At 45.8% G+C, this 22,332-nt stretch overlaps 1 protein-coding gene across 3 annotated transcripts in view; it reads right to left on the reverse strand.

Moving 5' to 3' along the window:
- Window positions 1-22,332, reverse strand: part of GTF3C1 (general transcription factor IIIC subunit 1) — a 489,121-nt gene that overhangs the window by 130,875 nt on the left and 335,914 nt on the right. The gene's annotated exons all lie outside the window — the stretch shown is intronic.

Raw genomic sequence — 22,332 nt, forward strand, 5'->3', positions numbered from 1 at the left:
TTTTCTTCATGGTGTACATGTTGCATTTACATTTATTTGAGTGTCATTATATGTCCAGTGTTTATGTGTGCCATGTTTTGTGTGTCCACTCTAGGTCGACACTCATTAGGTCAACAGGGTTGGCAGGACAACAGGGTTTATATGTGTTAGGTTTTCTGGGAAACAGTTAGACCTGAGTGGAGTTTAGTATGTTGTTGTTCTTTTACACTTGTGCCTGTGTATTCTTAATATTTACACTTACAAATCACATGCTTCACTTTGTTAGGCAGCCTAACGACCCAATGATTTGTGGTGTGAAAGTTACACTCACAAAATGATTATTGGATAAAGTCAAACCTGTTTGACCTTATTTAGTAAGGGCAGCTTTCATGGAGTGTGGGCATGCTAGGATATGTTGTCCTTCTGAAGATGTTGATATGCAGTGTGATGATGCAGGACCAACACCCTAAAAAAAAAAAAACAATAAAAAAAAACCCAAATGGGAATGAATGCCAACATGGTGTAACATTGACGAAGATGGTAGTTATCTTTAACATGGGATGTCGGCCATAGCAACCAATAAGATTATACTTTAAAAATTGGGAACCACTTCTACAATATAATATTCATATTTTTGCTTGTTTGCTATGGGCAACGTTCCATCTTAAATATAACTCACATAGTAGTAAATGTAACCCATGGTCTGGAACACTTTAAAATCTTAAAAAAAGGCTGAGCAGGCTTGTGTGTTGTTCTGCTAATGATTGTACCATAAAACAGGCAGGATGTAGTAACTTTGCCATTAAAGCAGGCCTGTCCAAACTGCGGCCCTCCAACTGTTGAGAAACTACACATCCCAGCATGCCCTGACACAGCTTTGGCATTCCCTGACCACAAAACTGTGTCAAGGCATGCTGGTATATGTAGTTTCACAACAGCTGGAGTCCAGCAGTTTGGACATGCCTGCATTTAAGTGTGCTTTGCGCCTTGCTTGGATAATAAGTAATGTAATTAAGTTATTAATGTTTGTGTTGCATCTTAATTTCAGATGTTGCAGTTGGAGATCCTACAAGTTTTGGAGGCATTCTTTACACCATGCGCCAACACCTGCAAGGATTAATGCATTGTGTTGATAATTTGCAAAAATTTGCATGATTTTGTTTATTTTAAGAAAAAAAAAACTGATTTATTTTAAAAAATAAAATAAAAAAAGTTGTTTAAAGTTAACCGGGTGTTGTGTTTATTAATGCAAAAAAGGATCAGCTGATTGGCAGGCAGAAATTGTTTGCAAAAAACATTACACACATTTTACGTTAGATTATTAACAAAAAAAACAGGAGATTATTGTGTTAAGAAACATGTAAACACCTTCATTCACAAACAACACCTTTAAAAACAAACAAAGGGAAAAAAAAAAAAAAATTTATACACTTTTACATGTTGATGGGCAATTATGGCAACAAAGTGTTAATCTGGTTTGTTTTGCAGACTTAATTGTTTAGGAACATTATCAATCATTACACTAATTGGATTCGTTATTGAAAAGGGCTTGTTGACTTTAAAAGGAATGGTGTAATTTCACTTAATAGCTTTAAAAAAACATTTTTGAGCGTTTTTCCTTAAAAGTGTGCACTTTTACGGTAAAATGTGTAAATCTACTAAAACTTAGTATTTTTACGATTAAGTATGTGTTATTGCGATGGATTCGCAATGCTGCGATGGTTTCGCATTACTGCGATGTCATTTGGCGTACGCCCACTTTGTGTAATACTGCGTACGAATGTGCAAAAATACGTTGGGGGCGGAGGTTCGCATATTTACTACATTAACGCAACTTTGCGAATATGTTGTGCGACCGAAAAACTTAGCGATCAACTCGGAATGAGGGCCCTGGTCTTCATGGAAGAGTCATCAGAAGAAAACCTCTTCTACGTCCTCACCACAAAAATTAGCATTTGAAGTTTGCAAATGAACATATAGACAAGTCTGATGCATTTTGGAATAAAGTTCTGACCGATGAGGTTAAAATCGAACTTTTTGAGCAAAGGTACGTTTGGAGAAGGAAGGGCACAGAGTTTAATGAAAAGAACCTCTGTCCAACAGTTAAGCATGGGGGTGGATCAATCATGCTTTGGGGTTGTATTGCAGCCAATGGCACAGGGAACATTTCACGAGTAGAAGGAAAAATGGATTCAATAAGATTCCAGCAAATTTTGGACGCTAACTTGATGCCATCTGTGAAAAAGCTGAAGTTAAAGAGAGGCTGGCTTCTACAAATGGATAATGATCCTAAACACACCTCAAAATCCACGGTGGATTACATCAATAGACGTAAACTGAAGGTTTTGCCATGGCCTTCACAATCTCCTGACCTCAACATAATTGAAAATCTATGGATAGACCTTAAAAGAGCAGTGCGTCACAGACAGCCCAGGAATCTCAAAGAACTGGAAGACTTTTGTAAGGAAGAATGGGCGAAGATACCTCAAACAAGAATTGAAAGACTCTTGGCTGGCTACAAAAAGCGTTTACAAGCTGTGATACTTACCAAAAGGGGGCAGTACAAGGTATTAACTCTGCAGGGTGCCCAAACTTTTGCAGACGCCATTTTTTGTTTTCTGTTCTTTTGAAAGTGTAAATGATGGAAATAAAATCAAACTTTTTTCGACATGTTATAAGACTGTCTAATCTGCAATTTGATGCCTTTTGGAGATTTTTTCCATCTTCCCTTTGCTTCTTTTTGCACATTAAAATGAATTTTTGCCTGGGGTGCCCAAACTTTCAATCCCCACTGTGTATATATATATATATATATATATATATATATATGTGTCACGATCCATGCAGTTTCTCCTCCATGCCTGGGGTGGTGCTCTCTGCTCTGGTGCTCAGCACTCTGCTCTGTATCTGCAGCTTGATTATTAGCTATTACTACAGCTGTGAGCAGCACCTGAACTCACTACTTAGGCCAGCCACACAGGCTCCCGGTTGCCAGTTCATCGTGTCAAGGTTGTCTCAGTTCCTGGTCCTGGTTATGCTGGTCTCTACTGCTAAATCATCCATAGAACTGCCAGGTACTACCCCAGTGATATCCTCTGATCCAGCTACAGTGCAATCCTGTTATCCTGCTACATTGCATATTCTACCACAGTGCTATCCTGTGATCCTGCTACAGTACAATCCTGTTATCCTGGTATGTTGCACACTCAACCACAGTGCTATCCTGTGATCCAGCTACAGTGCAATCCTGTTATTCTGCTACGTTGCATACTCTACCACAGTGCTATCCTGTGATCCTGCTACAGTGCAATCCTGTTATCCTGCTACGTTGCATACTCTACCACAGTGCTATCCTGTGATCCTGCTACAGTGGAATCCTGTTATCCTGCTACGTTGCATACTCTACCACAGTGCTATCCTGTGATCCTGCTACAGTGCAATCCTGTTATCCTGCTACGTTGCATACTCTACCACAGTGCTATCCTGTGATCCTGCTACAGTGCAATCCTGTTATCCTGCTAAGATGCATACTCTACCACAGTGCTATCCTGTGATCCTGCAACAGTGCAATCCTGCTATTCTGCTACGTTGCATGCTCTACCACAGTGCTATCCTGTGATCCTGCTACAGTGCAATCCTGTTATCCTGCTACGTTGCTCTACGATCCCGGAGAGCCCCCGTCGTGTATGCCTGACCAGAAGAAAACCGGAGCCTCCTGCTGTAGTTACCCGGCAACCAGGGCGCGGGAGTTTACAGCACCGCTGGGGAGAGATGGAGCTGCAGCAGTGAATGTCTCCAGACATGTACACACTGCTGCAGCCCTTGAAGTCTTCACTTTTCTTCTAAAAAAAGCTCTTCTTAGGGCTGCCCTGAGCAGCCCCTCTGTTATGTGCCTGCTATCTGCGGCACCAACTACAAAACTGAGCTCCTGTGCAGGGAGGCGGGGTTATAGAGGAGGCGGCACTATGCATCTTGTGAACAAAGCTTTTGAGCCTGTTGGTGCCTTGGAACAAGATCCTACTCTACACCCCTATGTCTATCCTTGTGGAGCCCAGTGTACCCCGTAGCAGAAATACTCTTGTACTTCCCATACAGGAGCAAATAGCTCCATGAGTATGGGGTCTGACTGCGCTATGGAAGGTCATGGGCTTGAATCCTGGGTGTGACAGTATTCTGATTTGTGTGCTATATATAAAAGAGGATGTGAGTGAAGGTCCTGGGTAGGACTGCTAAGAACTATGTGATTTAAGGATAATGTAACTAAACGACAAAGAGCTTTCAAATTAAAAGCATAAATGATGGTGTAAGAGGATTGATGTCCAAATCCATTTTCTGTTTTTTTTTCTGTTAGTATAGGTGTTCTATAAATGTATATACACTACTGAGTCACATTATTATGACCACCTCCAACATTTGACGTTGGCAGTGCGTCATGTGTCGTGTGCTAGCTTGGTGGGTATATAAGGTGAGTGCGATAGGCCGTCTGCACACATCACTCGTTGCTGTCATGGATATAAGGGGCGATTTTTCAGAGTTGCAAAAAGGGATGGTTATCGGCTTTTGGGCCAAGAGTGGCAATATTTCTGAAACCGCGCAGTTTGCAAACTGTTTGCGTGCTGCCATGGGGAAAGGTGTATTGTGACTGGACAAATGGCACCATTGCGAATAACCAACGTGGAAACTGCAGAGCCCCACATTGCCATTAATGGAAGGTGAGCATCGGCTATGAAGGTACATGAGGGCAGACTGGTACAATACAATAGAGCAGCTCACTGTCAAAATGAATCGGGGAGCTACCAGAGGTGTGTCTAAAATGGCGGTTACTCTGGCTATTAGCTGGCGGTCATATTAATGTGACTTGACCATCTTTATATATCATGAGGGAAGAGGCATCATAGCAAGTGCTTTCACTGGGTGCCGGAGCTCCTTATTGTCCATGTTTGAAATATGAAGGGGGGGTGCTTATCTTGGCCCATGACACCAAGAAGTCTAGTTACAGCTCTGGGATGGGCACTAATAGCATAAAAGTTAGAATATTTCAAGGATCCTTCTTTTCGCAGTGTCAGTAGTGGCATACTGTAATAGATTCATTATATTTCATTAGCTACTAGACAGGAGACATAAATATAAAAATATCTATGAGCACATCCTATCTTTTAGCTTTACACTGCCTACAATTATTACAATAATTAAGTCCTCACTCTTAATCATTTATTGTAACCTCATTAACAGTACATTGAAATAGGTTACATTTTGCCACTATTTTTTAAAAACAATTATTTTTATCAGAAATAGTACATAAGGCTACCATTAGTAACTAGCATTAATAATTCAGTGAATAGACTCGGCAGCCCCCTTTCCCACGGTGCGGCTAAACTGTCAGCTACTGTACTCGGATTATATATTGCTTTCCTACCCTCATTAAGCAATCTGTATAATTCTACAGTAATTTTACCACTATACAATAATATTTCTATATTATCCTTTGCAGCAACATTTATTCTATATTCTGATTTATGTTTTAGTATAAAAACTATTCTAATGATATCCTATATAATAGCCCAGATCGGTGACTCTGTGCCTGTGTGTCTAACGCTGGGCGTGGCTAGGAGCTCTTATTGGGTTAGCAGCAGGTCTATCACACCCAGTCCACAGCTGATTGGGCGATAAACGCCCTCCCACACAGGTTACATCCAATGGGAGCCTCTGCCCTTTTGGCTGCTGTGTGTTCCCAGAGCAGGATTAACAATAGGGCTGATGAGCTGCAGCTCCATGTCCACATCCCAAAACCCACTGCATCTGCAGCAACATACCCAGCAACAATCTACACATAAAAATCGCTACAAATTTGAAAAAGGAGGAATGGCCACGGGTAAAGTGACGTGGCCACGCCCCTTTTCCTATACTTTCAACAGAAGTTTGGCGAGCCAAAAATCGGTACAGACCATAATAAAAATGGGATTTTATGTACCTACCGGTAAATCCTTTTTTCGTAGTCTGTACAGGATGCTGGGGTTCCATTTAGTACCATGGGGTATAGACGGGTCCTTTGGGAGCAACTGGCACTTTAAGAGTTTAATAGTGTGGGCTGGCTCCTCCCTCTATGCACCTCCTATCTGACTCAGTCTAGAAACTGTGCCCGAGGAGACGGACATACTTCGAGAGAAGGAAATACACAGATAGTGGTTAGATTCCCACCAGCTCACACGTACCACAAAAGGAAAGCCAAGCTAACCAACTTGAAACGATTCAGCAACGACTGAACCAATAATACTTAACCAAGTAACAATGCAGGAATACGAAGCACTGGGCGGGCGCCCAGCATCCTCTACGGACTACGAGAAAAGGATTTACTGGTAAGTATATAAAATCCTATTTTCTCTTACGTCCTAGAGGATGCTGGGGTTTCATTTAGTACCATGGGGATGTACCAATGCTCCCAATACAGGAGGGAGAGTGCTGAGGTTCCTGCAGAACAGATTGACCAAACTTAAAGGTCCTCAGCGGCCAAAGTAACAAACTTGTAGAACTTCGTAAATGTGTTCGATCCTGACCAAGTAGCTGCTCGGCAAAGCTGTAAAGCCTAGACACCCCGGGCAGTCTCCCAGGAAGAACCCACTTTACGAGTAGAGTGGGCCTGAACAGATCTTGGAATCGGCAAGCCTGCCGTAGAATAAGCATGCTGGATAGTAAGCCTGATCCAGCGAGAAATCGTCTGCTTAGAAGCAGGACACCCAACCTTGTTGGGATCATAAAGGACAAATAGTGCGTCTGACTTCCTGTGACGAGAAGTTCACTTCACATATATTGTGAAAGCCCGCACAACATCCAAGAACTTTGAGGAAACTGAGGTGTCAGTAGCTACTGGCACGACAATAGGTCGGTTGATATGAAAAGCAGACACAACCTTTGGAAGAAATTGCTGACGCGTTCTGAGCTCAACTCTATCCTCATGGAAAATCAAGTAGGGGCTCTTGTGCGACAATGCTCCCAATTCTTACACACATCTTGCAGATGCCAAGGCCAACAGTGTGACCACCTTTCACGTAAGAAACTTTACATCAATCTCCTGTAAAGGCTCAAACCAATCCGATTGTAGGAACTGCAACACCACGTTAAGATCCCAAGGTACCGTACGAGGAACAAAAGGCGGTTGGATGTGCAGAATCCCTTTTAAGAATGTTTGAACCTCAGGGAGAGAAGCCAATTGTTTCTGGAAGAAAATGGACAAGGCCGAAATCTGGACTTTTATGGAGCCCAAGTAAAGGCCCACATCCACACCTGCTTGCAGAAAGAGGAGAAAACGTCCGAGTTGAAACTCCACCGCAGGAAACTTCTTGGATTCACACCAAGACACAAACTCTTTCCAAATCTGATGGTAATGTTTGGACGTTACTCCCTTCCTAGCTTAGAGTAGGAATTACTTTGTGCGGAATGCCATTCCGAGCTAAGATCTGGTGCTCAAATGCCATGACGTCAAATGTAGCCACGGTAAGTCTTGATAGACGAACGGCCCCTGTTGTAGAAGGTCCTCGTGAAGAGGAAGAGATCTCGGATCTTCCAGTAGTAAATTCAGAAGATCCGCATACCAAGCCCTCCTCGGCCAGTCCGGAGCAATGAGAATCGCCAGAACTCTTGTTCTTTTTATTAGCTTGAGAATCCTTGGGATGAGAGGAAGTGGAGGAACACATATACTGACTGGAACACCCACGGAGTTACCAGCGTGTCGACCACCACTGCATGTGGGTCTCTTGACATGGAACAGTACCTCCAAAGCTTCCTGTTGAGGCGAGAGGCCATCATGTCTATCTGAAAAACACCCCACTGGCTTGTTACCTCCGCGAACACCTCCTGGTGGAGTCCCCATTCTCCTGGGTGGAGATCGTGTCTGCTGAGGAAGTCTGCTTCCCAGTTGTAAACTCCCGGAATGAAGATTGCCGACAGCGCCACTGCTCGTCTTTCTGCCCAGAGGAGGATTCTTGTTACCTCTGACATTGCAGCTCTGCCCTTCGTTCCGCCCCGTTGGTTTATGTAAGACACCGCTGTCACATTGTCAGACTGAACTTGAATGGCTTGATCTTGCAGAAGATGTGCCACTTGTAGCAGGCCGTTGTATATTGCCTTTAGTTGCAAAACGTTTATCAGAAAGATGGCTTCCTGACTTGACCACTTTCCTTGGAAGTTTTCCCCTTGGGTGACTGCTCCCCAACCATCCGTGGTTAGAAGGATCCAATTTTGAATCCCGAACCTGCGACCCTCGAGCAGGTGAGAAGTCTGCAGCCACCAAAGGAGTGAAATTCTGGCTTTTGGCGACCGGCGTATCCACTGGTGCATGTGAAGTTGTGATCCGGACCACTTGTCCAGGAGATACAGCTGGAAGAATCTTGCGTGGAATCTTCCGTACTGCAGAGCCTCGTAGGAGGCTACCATCTTTCCCAGAAGGCGAATGAACGGATGAAACGATGACCGGGCTAGCTTCAGGACATCCCGGAGCATTGACTGGATCACCAACGCTTTCTCCACTGGTAGACGCACCCTCTGCACTTCCGTGTTGAGAATCATCCCCAGGAGGGGCAGTCTCCTTCTAGGTGTCAAATGCGATTCTGGAAGATTCAGGATCCACCCATGATCCTGGAGCAGTTAAGTTGAGAGAGCAATACTCTGTAACAACCTCTCCCCGGAAGATGCCTTTAGCAGCAGATCATCCAGATATGGGATTATGTTCACTCCCTGCTTACGGAAGAGTAGCATCATTTCTGCCATGACCTCATTGAACACCCTCGGTGCTGTGGAGAGGCCAAATGTTTCGGTACTACAAACAGGTTTGAGTAGTAACCCGTGTTTTGTAGATGAGGTGGAACAGGAACAATGACATTTGTATGTACCAATTTTTGAATAGCTTGCTGTAAGATAGCGCTTTCTGGGGGTCATTCTGAGTTCATTGCTCACTAGCTATTTTTTGCAGAGCAGCGATCAGATAGTTGCCGCCTCTAGGGGAGTGTATTTTCGCTTTGCAAGTGTGCAAACGCTTGTGCAGCCGAGCGGGACAAAAACGTTTGTTGCAGTTTCTGAGTAGCTCTGGACTTACTCAGCCCTTGCGATCACTTCAGCCTGTCCGGTCCCGGAATTGACAAAAGACACCCGCCCTGCAAACGCCTGGACACGCCTGCGTTTTTTCAAACACTCCCAGAAATGGTCAGTTGACACCCATAGACGCCCTCCTCCTGTCAATCTCCATGCGATCGGTTGTGCGAATGGATTCGTCGCTAGAAGCATTGCACAGAAACGATGCGGTTTGTACGCATTGCGGTGCATATGCATGCACAGTTTTGCCGGTTTTTTTTTTACTGAAAATCGTCAGCGAGCGATCAACTCGGAATAACCCCCTCTGTCTGAGAAGCTGGTAAGCCTGATTTGAAAAATCTGTGAGGTGGGAGTTCTTGAAACTCCAGTCTATACACCTGGGCCACAATATCTATTGCCCAGGGGTCTAGGCATGATGTCGCCCAGATGTTAGTCTCGCTCCCACCTGCCTGATCTCCAGGCTGTGAGTTCCACCGTCATGAAGTTTTTGAGGAAGCAGAACCTGGTTTCTGTTCCTGGGAACCTGTCCCTGCAGGTTTTCTTGATTCACACGACCTCCTCGAAAGAAGGTGGGGGCACTCTTGGATTTATTTTTTAATTTTGCAGTGTGAAGGAAGAAATGTCGACTTACCCGCCATTGCTTCGGATATTCATGTATCCAGTGTGTCCCCAAACAGGGCCTCACCTGGGTATGGTAGGTTCTCCACACTTTTCTTGGATTCTGCGTCCGCCGACCATCGCCGTAGCCACAGTCCTCTGCAGGCCGACACTGCCATGGTTGAGGCCCTGGCATTAAGCAGGCCAAGGTCCTTCATGGCTTCTACCATGAAACCTGCAGAATCCTGTATGTGACGTAAAAACAAAACAATGTCACTCCTATCCATGGTATCTAATTAATCAAGTAAGGTGCCTGACCACTTTACCATGGCCCTAGAAATCCACGCACAAGCGATAGTGGGTCTCGGAGCCACCCCTGTAGCAGTGTATAGTAATTTGAGAGTAGTCTTAATCTTACGGTCAGTGGGCTCCTTTAAGGAGGCTGTGCCAGGGACAGGTAGAACCACCTTCTTTGACAATCTAGATACAGAAACGTCCACTATAGGTGGACATTCCCACTTCTTTGTCCTCTTTAGGGAGAGGGAAAGAAATGAGTATTCTTTTAGGGATTTGGAATTTTTTCTCAAATAAGGCGTTTAACTCCTTACAAGCAGGGAAGGTAACGGAGGATTTCTTATTTAATGTAAAATAAGTCTCCTCATCCTGAACAGGTACCTTCTTCATTCATAATTGCTTCAATCATCAGTTGCACCCCTTTAGTGGGCTGCATCCCCCCCCTCCCTCTTGCATATCCCCATCACCATCCAGTGTATCAGTCGGTATCAGTGTCAGCTTGCATTATCTGGGCAAGTGTAAGTTTTTTCGTTTATGCAGGGGGGGGGGGTTGAGAGACGTAGCAGAGGGGTTTGAATACATCATATCCTCCACAGATTTCCTCAAAAACTGTGTCTCTTTCTCAGTATGCGACACCTTAGCCGAAATATGAGATATCATGATCATCCCTAGACATGGTAAAGTAGGATTACACACACACACACACACACACACACACACACACACACACACACACACACACAGGAAATTGTCAGACACAGTTTCCCCCAGAGTACCTTCAGAGAGTTACAGAGTATAAGGAGCCAGCCACACCATGCCCTTTATGGGCAGCTATTATGATAAAAACCCGGCACTGACTAGCTAATCTTAATAGGGTAGCTAGTACTGTATTTACACTGCCCCCCTGTCTATAACACCCTGGTACCGCAGTGGAGTTATGTGGAGGGCAGCGCTCCCTGTCAGTGTTTGTATCTGAGGCTCTGCAGGGAGAAAATGGTGCTGGTGAGTGCTGGATCCGCTCTGAGGAGAAGCCCCGCCCCCTTCAATGGCGCGCGGCTCCCGCACTTATTATTTATACTGGCATGAGGGATTTTGTGTTAACAGAGGGATTAGCCCCTGTTAATTATATTACCAGTGTAGGGTCTGCGCGCTGGCTCAGGACGCCCCTCCAGTATCGACATCAGAGATGTTGCTGAGCCTTCCATGGAGCGCAGCCTGTTCAGAGCTGTGCTCCTACCCTTGTGCCGCCATACCCGCTGTACTCACCACTCTTCTATCTCCTGGCTCTATTATGGGGTGGCGGACGTGCTGCGGGAGTGAGCGGTCGCCTCATGGGCTTGTGATCATCACCCTAAGGAGCTGAGTGTCCTGTCAGCGGAGTAGAGAACCATTAAATCTTTAGGTTGGTTCCTACTCCCCCCTTAAGTCCCACGAAGCAGGGAGACTGTTGCCAGCAGCCTCCCTGTCAAATAATAAACTCTAAAAAAAACTTTAACTAAGAGAACTCCTGGGAGCTCCCCTAGCTCTGACCGGGTCCTCCAGGGAACCCCAGCATCCTATAGGACATAAGAGAAAAGGTCCTGTACCTGCCAAAAAGGTAGAGCTGGAGGGTATGCCACTGCATCTGTAAGCAAGTCTCTGCGCTGTAGATCCTTTTACAGCAGTGTCCTATGTCCTGCTGCCAGTCCGACTGCCCCCTTCACCATCAACAATCCCCACTCCCTAGCCGCAGTGCAGGTGGAACAAAAGCTGCTGCGGCCACCGGCATAGATGTGTATGAAAGAGACGCAACGGAAGGCTTTCATAGCGCCGCATACTCTTTGAGCCCCAGAGCCTCCTCTGCACGTGATGTCACAGAAGTGCCTCCCCGCCACAGCCATGCTCAGATCCCTACACAGCACCTGGGCTGCCGGCCTGAGAGCCCCGAGATGGCTAATGTAACGGATAGAGTGGGTGATATCGCAGAGGGTAATGTCTGGATGCTGAATCAATGTAAAAGGAGACAGTGCTGTGCAGTGGGAGTGCAGTGTCACTGACACTGCACAGCACTCTCACCTTTTACATTGATTCAGCGAGTCAGTCAGTTTTGCCAGCCAGTCACTATTGTTAGCGCCGGTGTCCCAAAGCGCTGCATTACAGGGAAGTACACATGCTAAATAAACTACATCTCCGAGCAGCCATTAGCGTCGGAGCATTCCGGTGCTAAGGGCTGCTGGGAGCTGTAGTTTATTGAGTGCATCTTCTTCCCTGTAATACGGCGCGTTGGGACACCGGCGCTAACAATAGTGACTGGCTGCTGTGTGAGTCTCTGGGAGAGCCACTGCCAAAGGGAGTACAGAAGCTTAGCTGCTTCCAGGAGGAGAAGCATTACCCGCCACTCCCTCACAGCACCCCTGGGCCTCATCTACGGCACTCGCACTACCCCCCCCCCCCCTCCACCCCCTGCTGGCTACAGACTCCTTCCCCCACCTGCAGCACCCCCGCATCCGCCCCTCCCCCACCTGCGGTACCACTGCACCCACCCCTCCCCCACCCGCAGCACCCCCCCAACCGCTCCTTCCCCACCCACGGTGGCTCCGGACCCCCTCCCCACCCACCCACCCCTCCCCCACCCGCTGCACCCACACCCCTGCCCCTCCCCCACCCACAAGGGCGTGCAAGGGTTAAGCGGGTGTAGCCCCTTAAAGAGTGAATTAAAATAAAAGGTAAAGCATTTTAAAATACATTATGATAAATAATATTAAATAATATTGCACCATTTTGCTCAAAATTATACATTATACAATCATCCAATAATAGAGTCAGGTAAAGTAAAAAGTAGATAATTGGAGAGAGACGCGCTCACTGGGATGGGGGGTTAGTGCTGCTAGGCCTAGAGGTGTCCTACCTCCGTATTAATGTTAAGCAATGGTGAGGTCAGCGCACTTGTGGGAGAGAAGGAATGTGAGAGAAAGGGTGAAGATGGAAAGGGATGGAGAAAGAAGGGATGAAGGAAAATGGGAAGAAAGTGATATGACAATTTGATGTATGATAGTGTTCACAAATTACCATATGTCGTAATATAATGATATTTATTAGGGTGGTATGTTCCCACTGTCAGGTGTGTCATGCAGACCACCCTTTTCAGTGTACCCTCCTGAATGGTACACTTCTGCTCAAAACTTCTAGAATTAATAATAAGAATGGTGGGTAAAAATAAGAATTTACTTACCGATAATTCTATTTCTCGTAGTCCGTAGTGGATGCTGGGGACTCCGTCAGGACCATGGGGTTTAGCGGCTCCGCAGGAGACAGGGCACAATAATAAAAGCTTTAGGATCAGGTGGTGTGCACTGGCTCCTCCCCCTATGACCCTCCTCCAAGCCTCAGTTAGGATACTGTGCCCGGACGAGCGTGCATAATAAGGAAGGATATTGAATCCCGGGTAAGACTCATACCAGCCACACCAATCACACCGTACAACCTGTGATCTGAACCCAGTTAACAGTATGATAACAACGAAGGAGCCTCTGAAAAGATGGCTCACAGCAAGAATAACCCGATTTTTGTAACAATAACTATGTACAAGTATTGCAGACAATCCGCACTTGGGATGGGCGCCCAGCATCCACTACGGACTACGAGAAATAGAATTATCGGTAAGTAAATTCTTATTTTCTCTAACGTCCTAAGTGGATGCTGGGGACTCCGTCAGGACCATGGGGATTATACCAAAGCTCCCAAACGGGCGGGAGAGTGCGGATGACTCTGCAGCACCGAATGAGAGAACTCCAGGTCCTCCTCAGTCAGGGTGTGCCCCTGACCAAGTAGCAGCTCGGCAAAGTTGTAAAGCCGAGACCCCTCGGGCAGCCGCCCAAGATGAGCCCACTTCCTTGTGGAATGGGCTTTTACTGATTTTGGCTGTGGCAAGCCTGCCACAGAATGTGCAAGCTGAATTGTACTACAAATCCAGCGAGCAATCGTCTGCTTAGAAGCAGGAACACCCATCTTGTTGGGTGCATACAGGCTAAACAGCGAGTCAGATTTTCTGACTCCAGTCGTCCTGGAAACATATATTTTCAGGGCCCTGACAACGTCAAGTAACTTGGAGTCCTCCAAGTCCCTAGTAGCCGCAGGTACCACAATAGGTTGGTTCATGTGAAAAACAGAAAACACCTTAAGGAGAAATTGAGGACGAGTCCTCAATTCTGCCCTGTCAGAATGAAAAATTAAGTAAGGGCTTTTATATGATAAAGCCGCCCATTCTGACACACGCCTGGCTGAAGCCAGGGCTAATAGAATCTTCACCTTCCATGTGAAATATTTTAATTCCACAGTGGTGAGTGGATCAAACCAATGTGACTTTAGGAAACTCAAAACAACATTGAGATCCCAAGGTGCCACTGGGGGCACAAAAGGAGGCTGTATATGCAGTACCCCTTTTACAAACGTCTGAACTTCAGGCACTGAAGCCAGTTCTTTTTGGAAGAAATTCGACAGGGTCGAAATTTGAACCTTAATGGACCCTAATTTTAGGCCCATAGACAGTCCTGTTTTCAGGAAATGTAGGAAACGACCCAGTTGGAATTCCTCTGTAGGGACCTTCTTGGCCTCACACCACGCAACATATTTTCGCCAAATGCGGTGAAAATGTTTTGCGGTTACATCCTTCCTGGCTTCGACCAGGGTAGGGATGACTTCATCTGGAATGCCCTTTCAGGATCCGGCGTTCAACTGCCATGCCGTCAAACGCAGCCGCGGTAAGTCTTGGAAAAGACAAGGCCCCTGCTGGAGCAGGTCCTCTCTTAAAGGTAGAGGCCACGGTTCTTCCGTGAGCATCTCTTAAAGTTCCGGGTACCAAGTCCTTCTTGACCCATCCGGAACCACGAGAATCATTCTTACTCATCTCCTTCTTATGATTCTCAGTACTTTTGGTATGAGATGCATAGGAGGGAACACATACCCTGACTGGTACACCCACAGTGTTACCAGAGCGTCCACCGCTATTGCCTGAAGGTCCCTTGACCTGGCGCAATATCTGTCTAGTTTTTTGTTCAGGCGGGACGCCATCATGTCCACCTTTGGTTTTTCCCAACGGTTTTCAATCATGTGGAAGACTTCCCGCTGAAGTCCCCACTCTCCCGGGTGGAGGTTACGCCTGCTGAGGAAGTCTGCTTCCCAGTTTTCCACTCCCGGAATTAACACTGCTGAGAGTGTTATCACATGATTTTTCGCCCAGCGAAGAATCCTTGCAGTTTCTGCCATTTCCCTCCTGCTTCATGTGCCGCCCTGTCTGTTTACGTGGGCGACTGCCGTGATGTTGTCCCACTGGATCAATACCGGCTGACCTTGAAGCAGAGGTCTTGCTAAGCTTAGAGCCTTGTAAATTGCCCTTAGCTCCAGTATATTTATGTGGAGAGAAGTCTCCAGACTTGATCACACTCCCTGGAAATTTTTTCCTTGTGTGACTGCTCCCCAGCCACTCAGGCTGGCATCCGTGGTCACCAGGACCCAGTCCTGAATGTCGAATCTGCGGCCCTTTCATAGATGAGCACTCTGCAGCCACCGCAGAAGAAAACACCCTTGTCCTTGGAGACAGGGTTATCCGCTGATGCATCTGAAGATGCGATCCGGACCATTTTCCCAGCAGATTCCACTGAAAGGTTCTTGCGTGAAATCTACCGAATGGGATCGCTTTGTAAGAAACCACCATTTTTCACAGGACCCTTGTGCAATGATGCACTGATACTTTTCCTGGTTTTAGGAGGTTCCTGACTAGCTCGGATAACTCCCTGGCCTTCTTCTCCGGGAGAAAACATCCTTTTCTGGACTGTGTCCAGAATCATTCCTAGGAACATTGGCCCTCATTCCGAGTCGTTCGCTCGTTCTTTTTTTTCGCATCGCAGTGAAAATCAGCTTAGAGCGCATGCGCAATGTTCGCACTGCGACTGCGCTAAGTAATTCTGCTATGAAGAAAGGATTTTACTCACGGCTTTTTGTTCGCACCGGCGAACGTAGTGTGATTGACAGGAAATGGGTGTTACTGGGCGGAAACACGGCGTTTTATGGGCGTGTGGCTGAAAACGCTACCGTTTCCGGAAAAAACGCAGGAGTGGCCGGAGAAACGGGGGAGTGTCTGGGCGAACGCTGGGAGTGTTTGTGACGTCAAACCAGGAACGACAAGCACTGAACTGATCGCACAGGCAGAGTAAGTCTGGAGCTACTCTAAAACTGCTAAGTTTTTTTTGTTCGCAATATTGCGTAAACTTCGTTCGCACTTTTAAGATGCTAAGATACACTCCCAGTAGGCGTAGACTAAGCGTGTGTAACTCTGCTAAATTCGCCTTGCGACCGATCAACTCGGAATGAGGGCCATTAGACGTGTCGTCGGAAAAAGCTGCGATTTTTGGAATATTTAGAATCCACTCGTGCTGTCGTAGAACTACTTGAGATAGTGCTACTCCGACCGCCAACTGTTCTCTGGACCTTGCCCTTATCAGGAAAGCGTCCATATTTCTTTTAGGAAGAATCATCATTTCGGCCATTACCATGGTAAAGACCCGGGGTGCCGTGGACAATCCAAACGGCAGCGTCTGAACTGATAGTGACAGTTCTGTACCACGAACCTGAGATACCCTTGGTGAGAAGGGCAAAATTTGGACATGTAGGTAAGCGTCCCTGATATCCAGTGACACCATATCGTCCTGGTTCGCTATCACTGCTCTGAGTGACTCCATCTTGATTTGAACCCTTGTATGTAATTGTTCAAATCTTTAGATCTCACCGAGCCGTTTGGCTTCAGTACCACAATATAGTGTGGAATAATACCCCTTCCCTTGTTGTAGGAGGGGTACTTTGATTATCACCTGCTGGGAATACAGCCTGTGAATTTTTTTCCAATACTGCCTCCCTGTCGGAGGGAGACGTTGGGAAAGCAGACTTCAGGAACTTGTGAGGGGAAGACGTCTCGAATTTCCAATGTACACCTGGGATACTACGTGTAGGATCCAGGAGTCCACTTGCGAGTGAGCCCACTGCGTGCTGAAACTCTTGAGATGACCCCCCACCGCACCTGAGTCCGCTTGTATGGCCCCAGCGTCATGCTGCGGACTTGGCAGAAGCTGTGGAGGACTTCTGTTCCTGGGAATGGGCTGCCTGCTGCAGTCTTCTTCCCTTTCCTCTAACCCTGGGCAGATATGACTGGCCTTTTGCCCGCCTGCCTTTATGGGTACGAAAGGACTGAGACTGAAAAGACTGTGTCCTTTTCTGCTGAGATGTGACTTGGGGTAACAAAAGTGGATTTTCCAGCTGTTGCCATGGCCACCAGGTCCGATGGACCGCCCCTTTATACGGCAATACTTCCATGTGCCGTCTGGAATCTGCATCACCTGACCACTGTCGTGTCTATAAACATCGTCTGGCAGATATGGACATCACATCTACTCTTGATGTCAGAATGCAAATATCCCTCTGCGCATCTCGCATATATAGAAATGCATCCTTAAAATGCTCTATAGTCAATAAAATATTGTTCCTGTCAAGGGTATCAATATTTTCAGTCAGGAAATCCGACCAAGCCCCCCCAGCGCTGCACATCCAGGCTGAGGCGATTGCTGGTCGTAGTATAACACCAGTATGTGTGTATATACTTTTTAGGATATTTTTCAGCTTCCTATCAGCTGGCTCCTTGAGGGCGGCCGTATCTGGAGACGGTAACGCCACTTGTTTTCATAAGCGTGTGAGCGCCTTATCCACCCTAAGGTGTGTTTCCCAACTCGCCCTCACTTCTGGCGGGAAAAGGTATACCTCCAATAATTTTCTATCGGAGGAAACCCACGTATCATCACACCCTTTAATTTATCTGATTCAGGAAAAACTACAAGTAGATTATTCCCACCCTACATAATACCCTTATTTGTGGTACTTGTAGTATCAGAAATATGTAACACCTCCTTCATTGACCTTAACATGTAACGTGTGGCCCTAAAGGAAAATACGTTTGTTTATTCACAGTCGACACTGAAGTCAGTGTCCGTGTCTGTGTCGACCAACTGAGGTAAATGGGCGTTTTTACAAGCCCCTGACGGTGTCTGAGACGCCTGGACAGGTACTAATTTGTTTGCCGGTCGTCTCATGTCGTCAACCGACCTTGCATCGTGTTGACATTATCACGTAATTCCTAAATAAGCCATCCATTCCGGTGTCGACTCCCTAGAGAGTGACATCACCAATACAGGCAATTTGCTCCGCCTCCTCACCAACATCGTCCTTCTACATGTCGACACACACGTACCGACACACAGCACACACACAGGGAATGCTCTGATAGAGGACAGGACCCCACTAGCCCTTTGGGGAGACAGAGGGAGAGTTTGCCAGCACACACAAAAAACGCTATAATTATACAGGGACAACCCCTTATACAAGTGTTTTCCCTTATAGCATTTTCACATATGTAATCATATCGCCAAATAAGTGCCCCCCCTCTCTGTTTTAACCCTGTTTCTGTAGTGCAGTGCAGGGGAGAGCCTGGGAGCCTTCCTCACAGCAGAGCTGAGCAGGAAAATGGCGCCGTGTGCTGAGGAGAATAGGCCCCGCCCCCTAAAACGGCGGGCTCTTCTCCCGGAGTTTGTGAGATCTGGCAGGGGTTAAATACATCCATATAGCCTCAAGGGCTATATGTGATGTATTTTAGCCATAAAAAAGGTATAATACATTGCTGCCCAGGGCGCCCCCCCCAGCGCCCTGCACCCTCAGTGACCGCTGGTATGAAGTGTGCTGACAACAATGGCGCACAGCTGCAGTGCTGTGCGCTACCTTATGAAGACTGAAAGTCTTCTGCCGCCTGTTTCTGGACCTCTTCAACTTCGGCATCTGCAAGGGGGGTCGGCGGCACGGCTCCGGGACGAACCCCAGGGTGAGACCTGTGTTCCGACTCCCTCTGGAGCTAATGGTGTCCAGTAGCCTAAGAAGCAAATCCATCCTGCACGCAGGTGAGTTTACTTCTCTCCCCTAAGTCCCTCGTAGCAGTGAGCCTGTTGCCAGCAGGACTCACTGAAAATAAAAAACCTAACTTAAACTTTTATTCTAAGCAGCTCAGGAGAGCCACCTAGATTGCACCCTTCTCGGCCGGGCACAAAAATCTAACAGAAATCTAACTGAGGCTTGGAGGAGGGTCATAGGGGGAGGAGCCAGTGCACACCACCTGATCCTAAAGCTTTTATTATTGTGCCCTGTCTCCTGCGGAGCCGCTAAACCCCATGGTCCTGACGGAGTCCCCAGCATCCACTTAGGACGTTAGAGAAAGTATGTGCCTCTCCGTAAATCTGGCACAATGTCTGTGTCAGTGTTACGTCCTTAGGAGTCCTAATGTTCAGAGGTCCCTTGCGGGATGAATGTCAGGTATGCCCAAGGGTGCACCTTTACCATAGGTATGGTATCACCTATGTGGCTCTGAAACTACGTTAGTATCAGTCGTGGTGGCGTGTGTGACAGTTTGCGGCGTCCCGCCTGTCAGACCTCCCTGTGTGCACCAAATGAGGAATCGGGGGTACGGGCTTGGTTCTTACACTTACCGCCGGGGGTGCGTTCCGCGCGCCTATGCCGGCTCAGCTTCCGTTCCAGAGTCCTCCGGTGTCCTTTGATGTCCAGGCCGTCTCGTCTCGGTCCCCGTGGTCGGTCAGCGGCCGCCGCTTTCCTCCTTCCTCCGCCGGGTCCCGTCTGTGACTTCCTGCTTTGCAGCTCACGTGATGTGTCACGTGAGCGGGAGTGTTCAATTAGCCCCTGTGCTCGGGGATACCTCTCTCCAGCCGGGGAGAGGTGTCTGTAGAATGCAGTGTGTAGTGAGACAAGTCCTCCAACGCGTTTCAGCAATCTGCCTTTTTCTAGGATTACAAGTCTTGAGTCCTTGGATCATTATATGCTTGTTACATGGCACTGATTGGTTCCCAATGTATGTGCACGCCCCTTTATGTTAATGGCCAGTATTATATAATCGGCTTTCTCCAGTGTTGATAGGAAGAGACGTATTCTTTGTCCCTAATTTGGGATGTCTGTTAACACTGATTGATTACTAATAATGGGTAATATTTGTGTGAAAAAAGATGGGGGATAATGTATGATAGAGTTGTCGGTGCATATATTGTATAGATTGAAAAAGTTATGATAATTACGTAGGTGGAGGGGATAAACATGGTGGGGTTTGGTTTGGATAGTATGTGATGATATTAGGTAATTGTCTGTAACGTGGGATAATGTGAAAGGAAAAGATAGTAACGATGAGTGAAAAATGATTAATGAATGAAAAATGAATAGTAGATATGATTGATATGTGATTGAAAATAAATAAATATAAAAATAATAAAATTAAAATAAATATAAATAATAATAAATATAAATAATGGAAAAAACAAATATATATAAAAAAATAAAAAAAATATAAAATATATATAAAAAAATATAAAATATATATATATATATAAAAAAAATAATAATAAAAAAAAAAAAAAAAAAAAATATTTTTTTTAAATAATTAAATACAAGTAAAAATAAATATAAATATAAAAATAAGAATGAGGAATGTATTAATGATCAGAGTGTGTGTGAGTACTTTATTGTATATTAGTAGTAAGAGCTCAGGAGGCGGTTGCATTCCTGATTTAAATGATGTTACACTGACCCTAAATGTTTATGGCTTTCTAAGGATGAGTGGATTGCCTCAGTGTAGGACTAATATAATGGTACTGACCATGTGTTTACTTATGAATTAATCTAAGTCCCTAGACGTCTTGTCATACCCCTACATTTGTAGTCCCATAACCCGATGTATGTGTTCATCATACCGTGTTAAATTATCCTAATCCGTACGGTGATTATTTGTTAGATGGTGAGTGTCCACTATAGTACTGACGAAATGTTGTACTCTATGTTGAGCCCCTTCGGTGTGAGGGTTTTGAGGGTAAAAATTCATCTGAGTTCTTCCCTGTTAATTCTTTTTATGAAGTCACCTCCCCGCCAGTTGTTCGTCACCTGTTGTATGGCCATGAATTTCAATTGTGTCGGATCCTGTGTGTGTTTGTCTCTAAAGTGTTGAGACACACTATGTTTATCGTAACCTTTTTTGATGTTTTGTATATGTTCCAATATTCTGACTTTTAATGTCCTAATTGTGCGTCCTACATATTGGAGTCCGCACGGGCATGTGATGAGATAAATGACTCCCTTTGTGTGGCATGATATTTCTTCCCTGACTTTGAATGTCTGTCCTGTATTTGTGGATGAGAATTCTGTTATGCTTTTGGTTGATCTTGCATTAGTAGTCCTGCACCCTATACATGTGCCGCAATGATGAAAGCCCTGTCTCTTTGTGATACCATCTATTTTAGTCTGCTGAGTTTTGGGTGGTGGTATGTGGTTGTGTACCAATTTTGATCTCAAGTCCGGAGCTTTTCTATATACTATTTTGGGTTGTGTGGGTAGGATCTTAGCTAATGTTTCATCCTGCATCAGTATTGCCCAGTGCTTCTGTATGCTTTGTTTTATTTTTCCGGCTGCGGTGTTGTACTGTGTTACAAAGTATAAGTCGTTACCCTGTTGTGTGGTGTTTTTCTCTTTGTATTTGAGTAGCTGTTGTCTATCAGTGTCTTCCAATTTCTTGTATGCCTTATCCACAATCTGTTTGTCATACTTTTTGTCCATGAATTTCTGTGTCAGATCCTGTCCTTGTTCTCTGTAGTACTCCAGCTGTGTGCAGTTCCTCCTTAATCTAGTGAATTGACCTGTAGGGATGCTTTTTAGCCAGTTGGGATGGTGGCTACTGGTTGATAAGATATAGCTGTTGACGTCTACTTTTTTGTGGTATATCCGTGTTTCTATCTTGCTGTTATGAATGTGTATGTCCAGATCAAGAAATTCTACTTTATCCTTACTGTATTGTGTTGTGAAGTGTAGATTCCGGTCATTATCATTAATGTATGCAATGAATGCCTGTAGGTCGTGCTCGGTCCCTTTCCAGATGAATATTATGTCATCGATGTACCGTCGCCAGAGGACCAGGTGCGCCCCGAAGCCATGCCCCTGCCAGATGTTATCTTCCTCCCACTTACTCATGAACAGGTTTGCATAGCTTGGGGCGAACCTGGTCCCCATGGCTGTCCCTGTCAGTTGTTTGTAGTAGTCGTTATCAAACCAGGTGTAGTTGTGTTCCAATATGAATATGATGGCCTTTATAATAAAATCTGTTTGTATTTGTTGAAGTGTGTCGTCCCCTGAGAGAAAATGTTTAATACTTTCAGTGCCCTGTGCGTGTTCTATGACTGTGTAGAGAGATGTGACATCTCTCTACACAATGTCATGTCTTCTGTCCATGTTATGTCTTGTAAAAGTTGTAGTAGTGTCTCT

The sequence above is a fragment of the Pseudophryne corroboree genome, chromosome 7 (genome assembly GCF_028390025.1).
Source record: "Pseudophryne corroboree isolate aPseCor3 chromosome 7, aPseCor3.hap2, whole genome shotgun sequence".
NCBI lineage: Eukaryota > Metazoa > Chordata > Amphibia > Anura > Myobatrachidae > Pseudophryne > Pseudophryne corroboree.